The sequence below is a fragment of the Pseudorasbora parva genome, chromosome 24, assembly GCF_024679245.1.
Source record: "Pseudorasbora parva isolate DD20220531a chromosome 24, ASM2467924v1, whole genome shotgun sequence".
Lineage (NCBI taxonomy): Eukaryota > Metazoa > Chordata > Actinopteri > Cypriniformes > Gobionidae > Pseudorasbora > Pseudorasbora parva.
In genome coordinates this window covers 33,585,588-33,591,587 of record NC_090195.1, presented here as the reverse complement: position 1 = coordinate 33,591,587, position 6,000 = coordinate 33,585,588, and positions in this window count along the sequence as shown.

Sequence of the window (6,000 nt, the reverse complement as noted above, 5' to 3'; positions counted from 1 at the left end):
GCTTGTGCTGTTGTGTGTGACTTTCAAGTCTCTGGGAGACCAGTTCAATAAATCTTCTGTCTCAAAGAGAGACTTTAATTTTCTGGACCCCTCTCCATATCTCTTTTCAGCCCTTGTTTTTCAGATGACACAAGCACAAAACAAATAGCTCAGGAGTACCCGAGAATGAAATATAACAGGAGAGCACTCAGAGAGCGGTGAGAAATAACTTTGTGACACACACACAGCGTGATGCGCCAACCCTTGACTATTCGGAAGATCTGGGCTACAATTCACAAAGGCCTTTCTCACACACCTGAAGTGCTATTAAGTCTAGATTCATGGAGGCAAACGCAGACAGAGTGAGCCCTCCTTCACACACACTGACAAGAGGAACAACTTAAACAGCCATTGTGCAGTGTAACAAAGAGGGAAGAGTGGAGTGCATTTCTCATGCAAAACATTGACATTAGATGTCAAAAGGTAGCACTGATTATTAGTCTGCATGACTTTCAATTGGAAATCAGATTTGGCCGTGTTTTTGTTTTGAGCAATCATGTTATTCCAACATTTTTTTCTCATTAGAGTTACAAATTATTTGGTCTTATCCTCCGATCATGGTTGTATCTCTCTACTGGATCTTAGTGCTGCATTTGATATTATCAACCACACAATTACATTGGAATTAGAGGAATTGGATTAGCATGGTTTAAATCATAGTTATCTGACCGTTTTCAGTGCAGAGCTGTTATATCGATCACAAATTCAGTATGGAGTACCGCAAGGCTCAGTGCTAGGACCGTTGCTTTTCACCCTGTACATGCTACCCTTTTAAGATATCTTTAGGAAGCATTAATTTTTTACTGTTATTCTGATTATACTATACCATATTTCTTTGTGCCCTGATGAAACTTACCAATTCACAAGATTAACGCAATGCATAGCTGATACAGAAAAATTGGATGACCAGTAATTTCCTACTACTTAATCCTGAACAAAACGTTCAGGGAGTTTATAATCATTGAACCAAAAACCTCTGCATGTAGTAACCTAGAATACTGTACACTTGATGGCTGCTCTGTCCTCCCCGTCAGTGAGGAACCTGGGTTTGCACTTAGATATCAATGTTTCATTTGAAAGCCGCGTTTCTAGCATCTGTAAAGCCAAATTCTTCCATCTTAAAAATATATCTAAATTACGGTGCATGCTTTTAATGCAAAATGCTGAAGAGTTAGTTCATGCGTTCATGACCTCAAGACTAGATTATTGTAATGCTCTACTGAGTGGTTGCCCTGCACGCTTAATAAAGAAACTCTAGCTGGTCCAAAATTGCAATGGCTCCCTATTAATTTAAATTGAAAAATCTTACTTATTGCTTACAAAGCACTTAATGGTTTGGGTCCCCAGTACTTGAGTGAGCTCTTAATGCATTATACTCCATCACGTCTACTGCAGTCTCAAAATACTGGCCAGTTGATAATACCTAAAATATCTAAATCAACTGCTGGCGATAGATTCTTTGGACCAGTCATCCTAGCATTGTTCAGGAAGCAGACACGCTCTGTCAGTTAAAATATAGACTAAAAACAAATCTGCACATCTTTACTATGCCATACACATAGAACATTATCAATTTCTATTATTCAAATCAGTTAAATGGTTTTTAGGCTGCATTTACTAGGTCAGCCGGAACTGGGAACACTTCCCATAACACCCGATGTACTTGTTTACATCATGACAATGGCATCTACACTAATGTTAGTCTCTCTGTTTATCCAGGCTGAATCCAGATCAGTAGGTGGATCATCGGCTAGACACAACCAACGCTTCCCTGAAGTGTCTGCAGAGATTGACTACAGAGGCTTTTCTCTGTGACGGCCTCATCGACACGATATCCAGTGGCACTGATCCCCAACAAGCCCGTCTTCGGAGTGATGACTCCGATCTTTAACCAGATGGAACTGGATAAATATTCTGAATGTTTCAATACAATCCGACTTCTGACCTGAAATGTTGGTCCCCCCCCCCCCCCCCCCCCCCCCCCCCCCCCCCCCGAGTGACCCTGGTTTCTCCAAAGGGTTTTTCCTCCATCCTGATTGTGTTTTGATTCCTTGCCACCGTCGCCCTTTTGGCTTGTTAGTTGGGGACACTAAATATTCAACTATATTACTGATCTGCCCGCATTGACACCACTGCAGGAGAATTGATCTGAGCTGGATGAAAACATCACTGTTTTCTCCAGAGCTGCTGTACAGCCAAAACTAATTTTGTTGCACTATTTTCCTGTTATCACTGTAAAGCAGCTTTGCAAAATCTGTTTTGTAAAAAGCGCTATATAAATAAAGGTTGATTTGACTTAACTTGATGAATTACGCAAAACAACAGTGTTCCAAATACTAATATTCAGGAAACATGATTGAGTATAAGGCCATTTCTGACACATAAGGGAAAAAAACATCATATTTTGGTAAATCATAATGATCAAAAAAGTCATAATTATGAGATAAAAAATAGAAATGATGGCTTGAAAATACAATTATGGCATAGCATTCAAAATTAATATATACCAATTTACAATTATTTGATTTGTCTCATATATGAATTATGCATTTAGTTTTTTGTGCTTCGGAAATGTGACGTAAATTCTTGTAGGGGAACATAGTGAGAATTTAAGCTATTTGACTGAAATCGAAATCACCCCTATACCCTCAAAAAGGGTATTATTTAAGAGGACAGCCATTTGTAGTTGTGTCCGAAATCCCAGTGGACATTATCAAGTGCACTCATTCAATCCCACAATGCAGTGCAATATCGAGTGAACAGCCGATGTAGACTCAACGGCTGTCTGAATATTACTCACTCGTTTTCATTCACTCCTTCAAGTGCATTAGTGGACTAATGTAGGGAATAGTGATTGAGGGTTTAGGGGACTTCGGATTCAGCCACTGGATTTTGCGGTGCATTGTGGGATTTTTTTAGGGAGCGAACGTTCTAGTGCTGGTTCTCCAATTGAGACAGCTGACTCTGTGATCAGTTCCCTGTCTAGTTAACTACACTGCAACAAATGCTTTTCTTACTTATTATTTTTGTCTTGATTCTACTCCAAACATCTTAAAAAAAAAAGATTATTTTGCTTACCCCACTGGCAGATTATTTTACTTATTTTAAGCAAAAACTCTCTTAATTTTTAGTTATTTTTCCCCCAAAACAAGACAATCATTTTTACTTGTCTAGAACATGTTTCTTAATGTAAGAATTTTTTGAAATTTTGACTGGAAACAAAATTAAAATACTAAGAAAAGCATTTTTTGCAGTGTAGGGGGCTGACTGAGACGCACCCTTCATGTTTTTACACAGTGAAAAACATCTCGGAGCAAAGAGGACACAGACAAAATCAAAATGTGGGTGTAACAACGACGAAACCATATTGATTTTGTCTGCATCATAGGTCAGAATGGTAAATTTTTCCATATTAGAAGCACAGGTTTTTGGAAAGCTGCTATTCTGAGCCCATTCAATTAAATATTGGAATAAAATTTGAAAGCTGATCTCCATCTGTAATTGAGGGGAGCTTTTGACCGTCAATCTAATGAACACTGCAGATTCCTCTCCTCAGGCCATTGAGGGTGAGAGTGCATCCTGGGAGTTTTCCAGGAGGGGCGGAAGCGGCACAGTGTGATTAATATGGGTGTCACCTGGCAGGCAGGGCCGGGAGCTCCATCCGATCTGAATAACTTCTCAGCTTAATGCGCCCTCCCCGTCGCCTGCGGCTGGTACTTTAATGCCATTATTAACCCTTTTCCACCTGCATCAGACATTCTTACTTACTACTCGAGACACAAGCTTGATATATGACACAATATGGCTGACAGAAACTGTTATGTCACCACAGAAGGCAATGCCTCTCAGCTGGTGAGTTACAGAGCCCCTAAAGGGATATAGGGATCGAAAAAAACGATGAGATGGGAGAAAAAATTATATTTAAATGTGTTTGCGTTCTCTTGCAAATATTTGTGTCCATCCGAGAAACTGCCAAGCCATGGAAGTGATTGCAGAACCTGAATTCAATGATTTGGAGGGGTCTCCCAATACTTTTGGCAATATACACCGGTCAGGCAGATGAATTGCTGTGGCAACCCCTGAAAGGAACAGCCAAGAAAAAGAAAAAGAAAAAGAAGAAGACACTGCATAACAGGCATAAGGCATAACCTTCTTACGACTGTGTTGGTCCCCAACAGAGAGACAACAGCCCCGACCCATTGAGGCATGGACTCAACTACACCCCTGAATGTGTGCTGTGGTCTTTGGCACCAATATGTTATCAGCAGATCCTTTAAGTCCTGTAAGTTGCAAGGTGGGGCCTCCATGGATCGGAATTGTTTGTTAAGCACATCCCACAGATGCTCGATTGGATTGAGATCAGGGTAATTTGGAGGCCAAGTCAACGCCTCAGACTCGTTGTGCTCCTCAAACCATTCCTGAACCAATTTTGCTTTGTGGCAGGAGCATTATCCTGCTGGAAGAGCCACAGCCACCAGTTTCATAGGTGGTACGTGTCAAAGTAACATCCACATGGATGGCGGGACCCAAGGTTTCCCAGCAGAACATTGCCCAAAGCATCCCACTGCCTCCGCCGGCTCGCCTTCTTCCCATAGTGCATCCTGGGGCCATGTGATCCCCAGGTAAGCCACGCACACGCACACACACACACACACACACACACACACACACACACACACACACACACACACACACACACACACACACACACACACACACACACACACACACCCGACCATCCATGTAATGCAAAAGAAAACATATATACAAGTGCTGGTCATATAATTAAAATATAATGAAAAAGTTGATTTATTTATCATCCTGATTTATTCCATTCAAAAAGTGAAAATTGTATATTATATTCATTCATTACACACAGACTGATATATTTCGAATGTTTATTTAGTTTATTTTGATGATTATAACTGACAAATAAGGAAAATCCCAAATTCAGTATCTCAGAAAAAATTTGAATATCACTTAAGACCTATATAAAATAGGGTTTTTAGAAATCTTGGCCAACTGAAAAGTTTAAACATGAAAAGTATGAGCATGTACAGCACTCAATACTTAGTTGTGTCTCCTTTTGCCTGAATTACTGCAGCGCTGCGGCGTGGCATGGAGTCGATCAGTCTGTGTCTCTGCTCAGGTGTTATGAGAGCCCAGGTTGTTCTGATAGTGGCCTTCAGCTCTTCTGAATTGTTGGGTCTGGCATATCGTATCTTCCTCTTCACAATAACCCATAGATTTTCTATGGGGTTACGGTCAGGCGAGTTTGCTGGCCAGTTAAGAACAGGGATACCATGGTCCTTAAACCAGGTATTGGTCGCTTTGCCACTGTGTACAGGTGCCAAATCCTGTTGGAAAATTAAATCTGCATCTCCATAAAGTTGGTCAGCAGCAGGAAGCATGAAGTGCTCTAAAACTATACGGCTATGTTGACCTTGGACCTCAGATAACACAATGGACCAACACCAGCAGATGACATGGCACCCCAAACCATGGCTGAGGAAACTTTACACTGGACCTCAAGCACTGTGGATTGTGTGCCTCTCCTCTCTTCCTCCAGACTCTGGGACCCAAAGGAAATGCAAAATTTACTTTCACCAGAGAATATAACTGGAACACTCAGCAGTCCTTTTTTGTCTTTAGCCCAGGCGAGATGCTTCTAATGCTGTCTGTTGTTCAAGAGTGGCTTGACACAAGGAATATGTCAGCTGAAACCCATGTCTTGCATACGTCTGTGCGTTGTGGTTCTTGAAGCACCGACTCCAGCTGGAGTCCCTCTCTTTGTGAATCTCTCCCACATTTTTGAATGGGTTTTGTTTCACAATCCTCTCCAGGGTGCGGTTATCCCTATTGCTTGTTCACTTTTTTCTACCACATCTTTTCCTGCCCTTTGCCTCTCTATTAATGTGCTTGAACACAGAGCTCTGTGAACAGCTAGCCTCTTTTGCAATG